Raw genomic sequence first — 13,824 nt, 5'->3', positions numbered from 1 at the left:
CTGCTTCCTTCAATACAGATCAGCTGCTATGCCAGTTCTGTCAGCTTCTTTTTCGACTGGCTCTCAAACTACCAAGCTAAATGGAAAGCTTTCCTTTTTAGTTTAAGAACAAGAATTTGGGTTTGATTACATACTGTTGAGCTACAAAAGGTTCTTGTTCATAAGAGTCCCTTCTAATGCATCTTCGAAGAAAAGTCGACTTTGTTCACTTCTACACTAATGTATCACTGAGTGTTACTAACAGAAAATACTGAGTATATATGATACTGAATAAATATGATAACATTTTCATTTTAAGAAACCCAGTATGAGTTTTCAGCACAACTAATAAATACAGTGGTACCTCGGGTTAAGTACTTAATTCGTTCCGGAGGTCTCTACTTAACCTGAAACTGTTCTTAACCTGAAGCACCACTTTAGCTAATGGAGCCTCCTGCTGCTGCCGTGCCGCCGGAGCACAATTTCTGTTCTCATCCTGAAGCAAAGTTCTTAACCTGAAGCACTATTTCTGGGTTAGCGGAGTCTGTAACCTGAAGCATATGTAACCCGAGGTACCACTGTATATTTCATAACTGAATATGTATTAATTAGCCACATTTCATGGAAACCCATTTAGACTATGAGAAAACATACACCTTTATTCATTATTCATGTAAAAAGTCATTTTGCGGTTCACATGCATAAATGTATAAAAAGCTTTCCCCTCCATTGGAAACAATAACCAAACAATAATTCCTAATGTAAGCAGATGCACCCTACTCTTTTGTGTTTACATTTAATATTTAATTCTTGAAGTTTTTGCTTTTAAAATCAAATCAATTCCAAAAAGCATAATATAAAGGCAAAACACACATAAGCATATTAATTGAACATCTATAGTAGTCAATATTTATTGCAAGCCCACGCGCTAAACCCTGTACCCGGAGCCTACGCCCCCCCCCCCCGAAATGAGACATGACAACAATGTATGGGTATCACCAAAAGCTGGGAGTTTGACCTATATGCTGCCGCTCTAAGGCCAGTGACCCGCAATCCACCCTTTAACAGGCCCTGCAAACACTGCCGCGTAGGGTACATGAAGATGTCACCCCCCATCTCGAAGATAGACTATAGGATACTGACCAAAGTTGTGACAAATTGCTACGGGGAAAGCAAAACCTGCCAATGCAGGGAAATTCCTTCCCGGTTCTGAATGCAGCAACCATCTTACGACCATAGCAGCGCCCGCTGACCTAGAAAGCAAGAGGTTAGCCTGCAAAAGAAGACCATGCTATATTTTAGGGAGGGTTGGGTGGGTGAATCTGGAAGGAAAACCAAGTGAGTCTGGGATGGAGAGCACCAGCCTTTTTCCTGGCCCTCACCCCACTCCCAGCCGGCAGCCCATTGTCCTGCAGCAAGGTGGGTGGCACCTGGCCAGGTAAACCCTTGCAGTGTAGCAAACCCCCCCCCCACCTCTTGGGAGGGGTGAGAGCAAATTACATACCTGTGGTACAAAAGGTATGCCCAGGAAACTTCACTTTCCATTGTTTATACATGCTTTCATTTGGGTAGTATGCCTGTTAAAAAAATTTCTACCATGTTGTTGTAGGGCTGGCCCTATCATTAGGCAAAGTGAGACAATTGCCTCAGGTGGTAGCTGGCACAATGCCCTCACCATTTTCTCTGAGTATTCTGCACTAGCCTGTTCTATACCTCTTGGGCTAGCTAGCCTGTTGCTCCCAGGTGTGGTGGCAGATGTTGCCCCAATGTCAGTACTAAAGAAAAATCAATTTGCCACTCCATCATTCTGCATGCAGTTGTGAGGCAGGACACCATTGTATCCTGCAACTCAGGCAACAAAATGTCTTGGGCTGGCTCAGCTTGCTCACTGAAAACAATCTGTGATCAACTGCCCTTTTTGCTATCTACAGTCATATTTTCAATATTCCTATATGACCTGTAAGAGGCTTATAGCTTAATAGACTCTCTGGATTTTTCTAGTATGACCTGGAGTGCCCTTATCGTGTTCTGTGCAAAGGTATAATAGAACTAAATCTGCAATCCCTATACATTTCTATTCAAAAGTAAATCATATTGAGTTCAATGGGACAAGATCCCAGTTAGTTCAGAATTGCAGCCAAAGTTTTTATGGAAATCACTATATCTAGTGTGTTTCTGAAGTGCTGATGCTGTGATAGCCAAACCTGAAAGCAATAATGTTAGTTCCTGGGCTCCTAGAACACAACCTGGAAGATGCATGTGACTAATAACATGTTTGTCATAATATACATGCTATTTAAGAAGTGATATGCACGATTTTGTACTTTCCCCATTTAATGTCTAATTGAGGGGATAGTTTGGGATTCAAGGGGAGTTTTCCCCAGTAAGAAACTAGGGATATTCTAAGTAATAACATTCTACTGGGACAGCTTTAGATGATCATGTATTTGGACAATTGGATACAAATAGGACAAAGCAAAATGAGGGAGAAATGGGGAAAGCTGATGTAAGTAAAGATTCATTATAAAATGTTCAATACACGTTGTTGCATTTCCAACAAACAAAACTCAAAAATAATTCTCACATTTCTAAGCAATATTGGCTATAGATATATCCTGAACAATTTGTCTTCTGGTGAACAAGTCACAAAAATCTAGTGTTCTGCTGCAGATCTTGTAAACACATTTTCTTAGACAGGATTTGGCCATTTGGACTTTCCCCTGCATTTATCAATGACAAAATGGTTGCAAAACTAACAGAAGGATAAAAATGACAATATAGATACAGGGGCAAATGCAGGGAGAGTTGATAGATATCGTAAAGAGCCTATTTTCTACATACTATGCACACTTTTCATTAATTAGGGCTTCTTTAAAAATAACACCACAAGAGGAACGCCTGACAAAACTTTACAAGGAAGTTTGTGATTACTATACAGTTCTGAAAAATAAATAAGAACAAAGACTCACAAACATAGGAAACCATGACTAGGCTCACTGTCAAAACAGCAAGTGGAAAATCAAGCACTGAGAATAGCAGTGTCTCTGACTGCTCTATGCTATGTGCCAGGATAAATATAACTGCAATATGACAGCATTCTTTCCCTGACTATACGATGGCATTTTAGCCAGGGTATGCACATCTTCAATGAGAGTAACATCACACAACATTTAACATGTATTTTATTCTACTAAACAGTGCAATTAGCAGTGGGAATGGACTTGAAATCATACAAAAGGAACATGTCACAAGAATCATCAAGAATCCTTGGAATATTAGGTACTCTAGACAGTGACTCTGTAAGTGAGGAAAAGACAAATGGAATCTTACCAATAATTTTAGATCAGTGACCAGGGTGTAAGAAAAGATTGCAATCTTTGGAACATGTAGATGAGCAAGCCAATTAACTTGGCTAAATTTTGGAGTAAGTGGCTGGAACCTAGATATAGTGTGCCCCCCCCCCCAGTTAGTTGTGCATTATAAAAACATTATTGCTTCATTTTCTTTAAAAAAAATCTTTTAGGAGAGTAGAAAGGAGGCTTATTTTGGATTTTTAAAAATATGACAACTAAAGTCCAAAGTTAAGAGCAAACAGAACTGTGGCAGCAGATACAGATATGCATGTATTATAACCCAAATCAAATTGTTTTATTCGGTGACAGTCAAAACTTCTGGTTTAGATTTCTTACATCACAAATAAGTCCTCATACTATAATAGGTTAATATCAAACAATTCAGCCTGATATGCTTTGTGTACCACTACAGAAAGCTATACTACACCACATTTCTCAATCAAGATCTTTATAGGATCGTCAAAAGCATCTCTACCCCAAAGTCCCAACTGAGTTCATTCACTGGCTTCAGATGCTGTCAAAGAAGAGTCACTGCAATGTATGACACCATATGTGCACTCTGCAATTGCACTGAGGCATTCGTGTAACCCTCTGAGAAATTCTGTATCAGTCTCTGGACTTTCCCCAACTGTTAGATCTCGTGTGGGACCGGTGCCTCCCTACAGGATTACTACCTTTCAGTCCTTATAGGGCTGACCTTTGGAGGCCAGCTAGTGGGTGTCAGCTTGGTAAAGGAAGCTTGTTGAAGGGCAAAGCAGATTTGTATTTTGACAATGTGAAATTTGTGAGAACGGAGGCTGGGATGGTGGCAGTAAGGACAGGGAGGAAGGCAGGGAGGAAGACACTACTCTAAGACAATGATTTAGCCGGTGTCGAAATATAAACAGATGCAAATGATAGTAAGATATAACTGGTTGTGGTTCTGAGTATCAGCAATCTTTTAAAAGCTGGTGATTCTTTATTATTATTTAAGCTACTTATAAAAGGTTTACTTTTCATTATAATTAATCAAGCACAAAATCTTTTCTATAGTAAATACAGAAGCTATATGATTCAATGACATTACCGGCATCCTTCAGTGTACAATATAAAACATGGAAGGGAAAAGTATTTGGAGCAAACAGGGAAAATCACTACCCAGGTACAAATTTCCATCAGATTTTACCCTCCAACCACACATGCTTCTTTTTCTATAATTGGTATCACACAGTAGGGACTATTCCATTTATGAAAATGTTAACTTCCAATCAAAAAGAATATTTATGTTAAACAAGTAGAAGGAGTTTTGCCAACTTACAGCAGTAGCTGAGACTTAAGCTGCAAAGCAATAATTAATTATTGAAGTTTACTGCAAAGGGATAAAATCTAGAAACAGCTTAGTATAATATTTCACTGCAAGTGTTTCATGGAATTAATAAACAAATCATTGTAAATCAGTTGGTCCCATCTATGGGTTTGACAAATCTATATCCAGTGGAGGCTGGTCCACTAGGACTACTGGAGCACAGTGCACACAATGAGAATGTCAAGCAATTTTTTAAAGAGTTTCCTCTCCAAATCTCAAAGCTATGTACTCTTCCATCTCCCATACACATCTTATACTTCTGTTTGAACTGAGAGAAGCCCTGCAAACATTTCTGTCAATCTATTTCTTTCCCTCTGGCTAATCAGCGCTGCACCAGACAGCCAATCCTAATCCAAAAGTATAGCTATGGCGAAGAGGTCCCTGCCATGTGCCTGATCGAACTGCCTGAAATTCAGCTCTACTAGGAAGGCTCCATCGCCATCTGTTGTCATCAGGGCTTTCCATCACAGCTACTGTAGCGAATTAGGCTGGGGTCAGGACTGCTTCACATGTGGTAACCTTAACCTGTATCAGAATCATGCATCTGTTCTGAGCATGCTCTGAGCTGTTTCCTTCAAAGCTCCACCTACCTAACAAGGCCTTAGGAGTGTGCATGTTTCTTGAACACTGCCTTTTCATGTAAGAAGTGCAAATTCATTTATACACTTAGAATCAATGCAAAAGATTGTTTAATTACCTTTTCAGATTATAAAAACATGCATTCTGTGGTACAGAATGAGCAAAATCATGGTACTGCATGTATCCAAGGAATGTGCTCTGAAAGCAGCAGCTTACGTAAGGAAAACACGTACTCTGCATACACACCAGTTCTTTTCTTTAATTGCAAAGTATCTCAGTGTGCTCATTCATGCTTCCCTAACCCTTTCACTGACAACACAATATGACCTAAAGCTACAAAATGATACCAGCAAGAGATCTCTGAGCATTGCAATTAGCATGTCTCATAAGCATCCCAAAGAGTTTAAGACTGCCAAACACTACAAAAATTATACATTTGTCATGAGGTGTAATCACTTAAAACTAACATGCACTGTACAACAATGTCTGTGACCCTCCACAATCTTGTTCTCCCACAGCTGCCAGTCTGCTGTGACTGAAGACATGTTTGCCAGTCTGTTTGGCTCACTTGAGATCTTAATGACATCCGCAGGCAGGAATGAACAGATATAGGTCCCTAACTTTTCAGCACAAAACATTTTTCATTCCAAAGCTATTCTGTAACAATCAATTTAATATGTTGGCCATTAGGGTAATGGAAAATTATTCTGAAAGTATTTTTCCCCATCGCCGTCCCACTACAGCTCCAAGGAACTTTAGGCCAAACACATTAAAATAAACTACACCCCTCCCCCTCAGGCAAAGCAATCCAGTGTTGTTCAGACCAGATAGCAAAGCATACTGCTTTATTCCTATTTGTTCTTCTCCCTTCCCTCCTACCTTCTAAGGGAGCAACTTTCATAGGACAGACATAGCGGAATAGTTTGCCAAAACAGTCATGAGTTGCAAGCACAAGGCAAATATTTTTGATGCTGATTCAAACGGCACAAAGTAATTGGGCGTTATTACTAGAATTTCTTTAAGACTCTATTCCATTATGGAAATAAGGCTGAATAGTATTATTTGTATACCGTATTTTTCGCCCTATAGGACGCACTTTTTCCCCTCCAAAAATGAAGGGGAAATGTGTGTGCGTCCTATGGGGCGAATGCAGGCTTTCGCTGAAGCCTGGAGAGCAAGAGGGGTCGGTGCGCACCGACCCCTCTCGCTCTCCAGGCTTCAGGAAGCTATCTGCAAGTCTTGCAAGCCCGGAGGGATGTCCCGCGGGCTCGCAAGGCTTGTGGGCAGCAGCCTGCAGCCCCACAAGCTCGGGGGATAGGGGGGTGGCGGAGCGCCGCCACCCCGCTATTCCCCGACCTGATCTGGAGGCTGGCGGGGGGGGAGAAGCAAGCTTGCTCCCCCCCCGCCAGCCCCACAAGCTCGGGGGATAGGGGGTGGCGGAGCGCCGCCACCCCGCTATTCCCCGACCTGATCTGGAGGCTGGCGGGGGAGGGGGGAGAAGCAATCTTGCTTCTCCCCCCGCCAGCCCCACAAACTCGGGGGACAGCGGGGCAAGCTGTCCCTGAAGGCAGAAGAGGGAGACGGAGCGCTCTGTCTCCCTCTTCTAGCTTGGGGATGGTTGCGCAAACCTGGGGGGGGGAATAAAAATTTTTCCCTTGATTTCCCCCCCAAAAAACTAGGTGGGCCAGTGCGTCCTATAGGGCGAAAAATACGGTAAATTGTGAGTTGGCATCTTTGTTATCTAGAGCCAAAAAACCCCAAAGAACATTTTCCTGCACATTTCTTACATCATTTGTTGGATGGAAGACTGTTAAAAAGTAGGTAAAAACTGGTGCATTTCAGTTATGTTCAGAGTAACATCCTCTAAAAGTAATAAACATCGCTATATGTGTCCGATTATTTTCAATATATACAAGTTTTAAAGTCGTTTGCTATCTAGCATTACAGCTACAGAAAAAGTTTGTCGGATTCACTATGCACCAATCAGGTTGCAATTCCACATGTTCAGAACTAAATACTGCCATTTTCAAATCAGACTATATATTCATGGTTGTGTCTGACTGCTGTAGAATCAAAAAAAGATCATAATAGCACCAGAATATCAGTTCTCAAAGATGGCAATAAATAAGGTCTCTCAATTAAGTAATGTTGTCATCCTGCACTAGACTCGGCTAACTTGACATTGGTATTTCATTTGGACAGAATCAACATAGGAAGCTGTCACCATCTAGCTCAGTATTATCTGAATTGACTGACAGTAATTTTCCAGGGGGTTTCAGAGAGTTTTCCCCAGTTTTCCCCTTATCTGGAGATGTCAGGGACTGAAATTTGAACGTTTTGTCTGTAAAACATGCCCTCACCACCAAGCTATAGCCCTTCTCCTATTCTTAACACTAATGCCTAGGTGCCTATTAATGAACTCACATATTCAAGGAGACATGGCCAGCCCAACCATGAGGCAAGATGAGGAAAGCACATCAGGCAACCAGATCCACAGGGGCAGCAGATCCCTTTGTAGATCTTTACTGCCCTCCTTGTTCCTGATGTAGTTCTTCACTCACTCCTTCTTGGGAAAAGCCATTTTGTGATTTGCCTCAGGTGCCAAAATGTTTTGAGTCGGCCCTGCAAGGAGAACTGCTTTTATCCAGCAAAATCTCAGTTCTATAGTTGCCACGTGACACAATCTCCTTAGGCAAAGGGGGGGGATCTTACATTTAAGTAAACAATTACAATTGAGGGTGCCAATCCTGCCAAAGTTAACCAATTTTTAAGCCATTGATTAATGGTAGAGTTAAGCACATGATTTATTCTACCCAATTTCAGTCAATGGGAAAAGCAACTAATCTATAATGTACAAATTGGATAAACAGCAGGGAATTGCCTGTCAAAACATTTCATCTTGAAGTCCAGAAGGATTGCCAACTAGACTACAGAGAAAATATTGCCTGCTGGAATTGAATAGGTAAAATACAAAATCATAACTGATTGAATAATTCACACATTCAGAGAGGAATAAAGAAACTGCCACATTGATGATCGACCTAAAGTCAGAAATAGTGGAATGACCCACACCAAAAAAATAGTGATTATGCAGTCAGACAAACAAGTAGTGCTAAAATCTTCTGCACAGTTAAGTATTAGCTATAGCCATGTGAAGTATTGGCCATGACACTTAAGGTTTATTTTTCAGAATGTATTGACCCTGCCAGAAAACTGTTACATTTATAATTACACAAGGAGAAACATTGATCCAATGATTAAAGGCATAAACTTGGAAGCCTAGATCACTTCCTAACCCAGTAAGTCCCAGTTCATAACCACTGTTTAGTTTGTCAGTTAGCATCTGTTTCCAAATCCATAAATAACAACCTCCATTAATGACCAAGAACTGCATGATCATTCGTTTAACAGCTAGTTTGTTTTAAACTCATTAATACCTACATTGCACTAATACACATCATATTGTGTGTCTCTGTGACAATAAGCTTTTTAAAAAGGAAAAAAGAAAGAAAGGCAAGGCAAGGCAATTTGAAGACTTCAGGGCCTGTCAAATGATATACTGAATGAATCTGTCAAGGTAGTGGCTAGAACCACCCTTCAGGTTCATCCCAGGTAGGGAATTCATCTAATCTAAACCCTCATAGTGAAGCATGATACTATATAACCAGCCATCTAAATGATACTATGGAGGAGCAAAGCTCACTGTCACAGCAAATGTTTTGCATACAATTGACCCAGGTTCAACACCTGGCATTTTCAAATTAAAAGCATCGTGGGTAGTGAGACTATGAAAGTCTCTCTGAAACTTCAGTGATCTGCTTCCAGTTGAAACAGACAATATTGGGCTGAAAAGGACCCATGGTCTGACTCAAAACAAATCAGCTTCTTCTTCTTCTTCTTCACCCTCACATTGTTATCTATAAAATATTAGAACACTAAATATATCATATAAACTGAGTTTGAGACTGATGTTCAAGGACATCTGACATAAATAGTCAACTCCTTAAAAGTTCCAGCTGTTGAGGAAAGACCAGTGAATTAAAGCTACCTTGTTTCATTTGGGCAGTGGGGAGAGACTTCTTGGTCAAGGAATGAGACAAGTAGGTGTCCTGAAGAACAGCATGTGAACAACTTCATTACAGTGGTACCTCAGGTTACATACGCTTCAGGTTACATATGATTCAGGTTACAGAAATAGTGCTTCAGGTTAAGAGCTTTGCTTCAGGATGAGAACAGAAATTGTGCTCTGGCGGCGCAGCGGCAGCAGGAGGCCTCATTAGCTAAAGTGGTGCTTCAGGTTAAGAACAGTTTCAGGTTAATAACGGACCTCCGGAACAAATTAAGTACTTAACCCGAGGTACCACTGTACTTAGAAGTTTCCTCAGCAATGAAAAGAGTAGTATTTTATGACACACATCAGTCTGCCATAGAAGGCAAATGACTCAAAAATATGACAATGAACAGTATTCTTTTTGACACAATGAAATCAATGGAGTAGTCAGTGCCAAGTGAAATCAAGGACTCACGACTGCACAGACATAACTGAAAACACGTATCTGAAAGCATTATGGTTTTTGTCCATCATAGCCTAGATGTATGTTTACTCTAGAAGACTGTTACTAATGAAATTTATCTACAGTCATTTAGGATCTATTGAGTTTTTTGTTGCACTCTGCAGGAAGCATGTGGAATACAAACCCAACAGTAATACTTGTCTGTAAATCCTAGCACGCATTGAACTGCATACTTTTAAAAGGATAAGACCACATCAAATTCACAAATCAATTTTTCATGTATGAGAATGTGTCCAAGAAAATGTTTACCACCCTGCAACTCAAATACTGACTAAACTATTAAAATATGTCTACCTGGTTTACTGCCTGAGCCTGAATTCCTTGCATACATTCCTACAGAATGTCACAGAATATCCTGATAGTTATCTGGCTAATCTAAATTAATTTAATTGTGGTATGAACATCTAAGGGAAACAAATTTAAAGACAATTCAGCAGCAGGGAATAAAATGCTTGACATTTATTGAAAAACTTTACATTTCCAGCCCTGGAAATTACGGTTGGGTGCAGAATCTTTCCAATGCTACCCTTCATCATGCATTTCAATATGCCGGAACACATTTAACACAATACTAAATAATTGTTTCTAATTCTGTTTAAAGTGCTAAGTGGATTAATTCAAAACAGAAGATTGAATGGTGTTATTTGCTTAAAAAAAATTAAATTCCCATTGCTTCTTTTTGCCTTATTTGCCCCTAAATGATAGCATAAATACAGTTACGGTGACAATCTTAACTATATGAAAATGCATATATTGATACATTTCCCTGCCACCATTCTCAATTATTTTCTTAGGCAAGGCTCCAAAAATGCTTGTATCTCACAATAATCCATCTCTATATTTCATATGCTAACTCTTTAAATGGGTGCAAAATCCCTATAGAATATGAGAAAGACATTGTCTCACTATCTGATCCTGACACAAGTGATAACATTTTACAGACATATTTCCATTGTTTAAAGTTGTCTAAAGTGACCCTACCTTTGAGAATAAGTCCAGGGTGCTGTATTCAGTCAGTCAATCCTGTCGTATCCACCTTAGGCCTCTGCACTTCTCTTTGACAGAGGCAGAAGTGTGGCAACTAATCCAAGTGATGAACACCTCATGACACATTCCATACCATAACGATGTACCACAAAACATGGCACCAATTTAGAGTTCAGCAGAGTGCAAGAGGCAGGAGATTGGAGCGACTGGCGATGGTCCCAGACATTTTCTTTCAAGCCATGGATCACGGGGAGGATCTGGAGAAAATAATACAAATAAAAGGGCATTTCAGGGATGAGAATAATACAGAAAAGAGAAAAAGCCATTTATATTGTACTTTTAAAAAGTTCAATGACGCTTTGACTGTAAAAAACACTTGAATATTCAGGGAAGCAAAAGTTCAGAGTGGTCTTCAGATACTGTCTGAAGTGAATCATTCAAGCGGAATAATACATACTTACTAATCTTTCAAAATAAGTTGGAAACCCTGCCAAAGGAATATGATGCCGTTTTTAGGAAGCTTTTAATAAAAACCTTTTATTCCAACAACTGTTTTGCAGTTCCCCATTACCCATACCCGATTCTAAGACTTTGGATGGCTTTTCCCCAACAGAGGCGTATATCTGGAAAACTAACTGCTGTGTTCCAAACTTGGAAATACTGGAATTGTATCATTTTATTGCATCTAATTACTATTATCATAAAGGAAGATGAATCAACTGATTCCCACCCCCTGATAGCAGCAGTTCTTCCAAAAGCACAATTATTCATAACTAAGTTTCTCAATGACTTTTTATAAAAGGATCTTAACACTGCACAAGTCATTTTTAACACTCTTAATTCAATGCATCAGGAAGTACAGCTCTCATCAGTCCCAGCAAGGACAGCCAAAGGTCAGGGATGGTGAGATTTATAATCCAACAATATCTGGAGGCCACCATGTTGAGGAGCCCTGCAATACATATTAAAAGTAGACTGGTACAAGCAAATGCTTACTCTTCCACCTCCCCCCCCCAATGATTTCTTTGCATTTTAATAGTTGTGGGAGAACAAAAGTATCAGAAATGCTCCAGTACTGACTTTTATTTATTTGAATGGAATGTAAACAAGGGATTGCAAATTAGATATGTCTAACAAAAAGTTAGCTCAACATCAAAAAAAAAGAAGATCATGGCCACTGGCCCCATCACCTCCTGGCAAATAGAAGGGGAGGAAATGGAGGCAGTAAGAGATTTTACTTTCTTGGGCTCCATGATCACTGCAGATGGTGACAGCAGTCACAAAATTAAAAGACGCCTGCTCCTTGGGAGAAAGGTGATGGCAAACATAGACAGCATCTTAAAAAGCAGAGACATCACCTTCCCAACAAAGGTCCGTATAGTTAAAGCCATGGTTTTCCCAGTAGTGATGTATGGAAGTGAGAGCTGGACCATAAAGAAGGCTGATTGCCGAAGAATTGATGCTTTTGAATTATGGTGCTGGAGGGGACTCTTGAGAGTCCCATGGACTTCAAGAAGATCAAACATATCCATTCTTAAGGAAATCAGCCCTGAGTGCTCACTGGAAGGACAGATCGTGAAGCTGAGGCTCCAATACTTTGGCCACCTCATGAGAAGAGAAGACTCCCTGGAAAAGACCCTGATGTTGGGAAAGATGGAGGGCACAAGGAGAAGGGGACAACAGAGGACGAGATGGTTGGACAGTGTTCTCGAAGCTACAAACATGAGTCTGACCAAACTGTGGGAGGCAGTGGAAGACAGGAGTGCCTGGAGTGCTCTGGTCCATGGGGTCACAAAGAGTCGGACACGACTAAACGACTAAACAACAACAAAAAGTTATTCTGAACATTTAAGCGAGAGTCTTTGCATGCTGCCGAAATCCATCTCAATGTTTTACATTAAAAGGGCAAAATATCAAGTATCTTAAAACCATCATTTTTTAATGAAGGATCCAAACATTTGAAGAAACACATTTTTTCAAGAAGCATATTACATACGAAACAATTTTATTACTTGGAAATTATTGTAAGCCAACAGAGCTTCCATTTTTTTTTAAAAAAAAATGTATTCATGGATAGAGCATAAAATTTAGACAATGTAGGTTCAAATCCCTATTCATTCATGAACTCAGTAGATTGCTTTGGAACTCTGTTTTTCAAATTTTAGAGGTCTTTTTAATATGTCAATATAAATGGCAATACCACATTGAGTTGTGAAGAACTAAGAAGCCGTAATACACATTGTAATGCTAAACCTGGGATAGAACTGAAAGTCAGAAAAAAAAGCTGGCTGGCCTTCATTATGTGGTGCATTTGTTTAGTGAGAATACATCTTCCTTTTTTAAAAAAAGCTAGTAACACAATGCAAATAATGTAAGAAAGGCACAATCCTGGTTGCTTTCAGACTCTTGCCAGTTATTATGACTCTTTGAGTGTCTGAATCATTGACAAAGATCCAAATGCTGCTCACAATTTGTTTTACAATGAGATCAAAGGTCTCCCTTGCCTCTCACACTGATGCCTCACTCTCTCCTCCACACTGTCCATGTTGGCTTAGAATCCTTCACGTTCCTTAGTAAAGTGGTGGTCTTTTTAATCATAGCATACCGTGTTTGCCTCTTCATTTCAGTTGGCAGTGCATGCTGTTTTGACACTCACTGATCCACAGAGATGGAGCTACAGATTAACTTAGATTCAATTTAAAAGCACATACCTTTCAATACTCTTTATACTTAGTTCAAAACCTATTATAAGTAGTGGGGAAAGTAGCACAAAAGCCCTTTAAAATGAACTGGGTTTTTTAAAAAATACTAGTACGGATGATACCAAAAAAGGCTAAGAGAAGTACATAGTTCTCAACAGCTTAGTTGGTTTTTTAAAAAAATCAAAAAATCAAGATGCTATATATTTTTTTGCTCATTATTTAAGATAATAAATGAGTCAAATGCTATTAACATCTCAAATCTACTGATGTCAATGGGAATTTCAACATGCCCCAGGTTAAGGAGA

General features: G+C 39.8%; 1 protein-coding gene across 4 annotated transcripts in view; it reads right to left on the bottom strand.

Annotated features, from left to right (window-relative positions):
* The window catches only part of CHRM3 (cholinergic receptor muscarinic 3), a 228,594-nt gene that overhangs the window by 62,996 nt on the left and 151,774 nt on the right, over positions 1–13,824 (bottom strand). For all 4 annotated transcript variants that reach the window (XM_081188104.1, XM_081188102.1, XM_081188103.1 and 1 more), the window contains one exon: positions 10,812–11,074. The gene's annotated coding sequence lies outside the window, so the exon portion shown is untranslated. The remainder of the gene's footprint in view (positions 1–10,811; positions 11,075–13,824) is intronic.

Source organism: Podarcis bocagei, assembly GCF_964188305.1.
Source record: "Podarcis bocagei genome assembly, chromosome: 3".
In the NCBI taxonomy this organism is placed as follows: Eukaryota; Metazoa; Chordata; class Lepidosauria; order Squamata; family Lacertidae; genus Podarcis; species Podarcis bocagei.
This window is presented reverse-complemented; position numbering and strand designations above follow the sequence as displayed.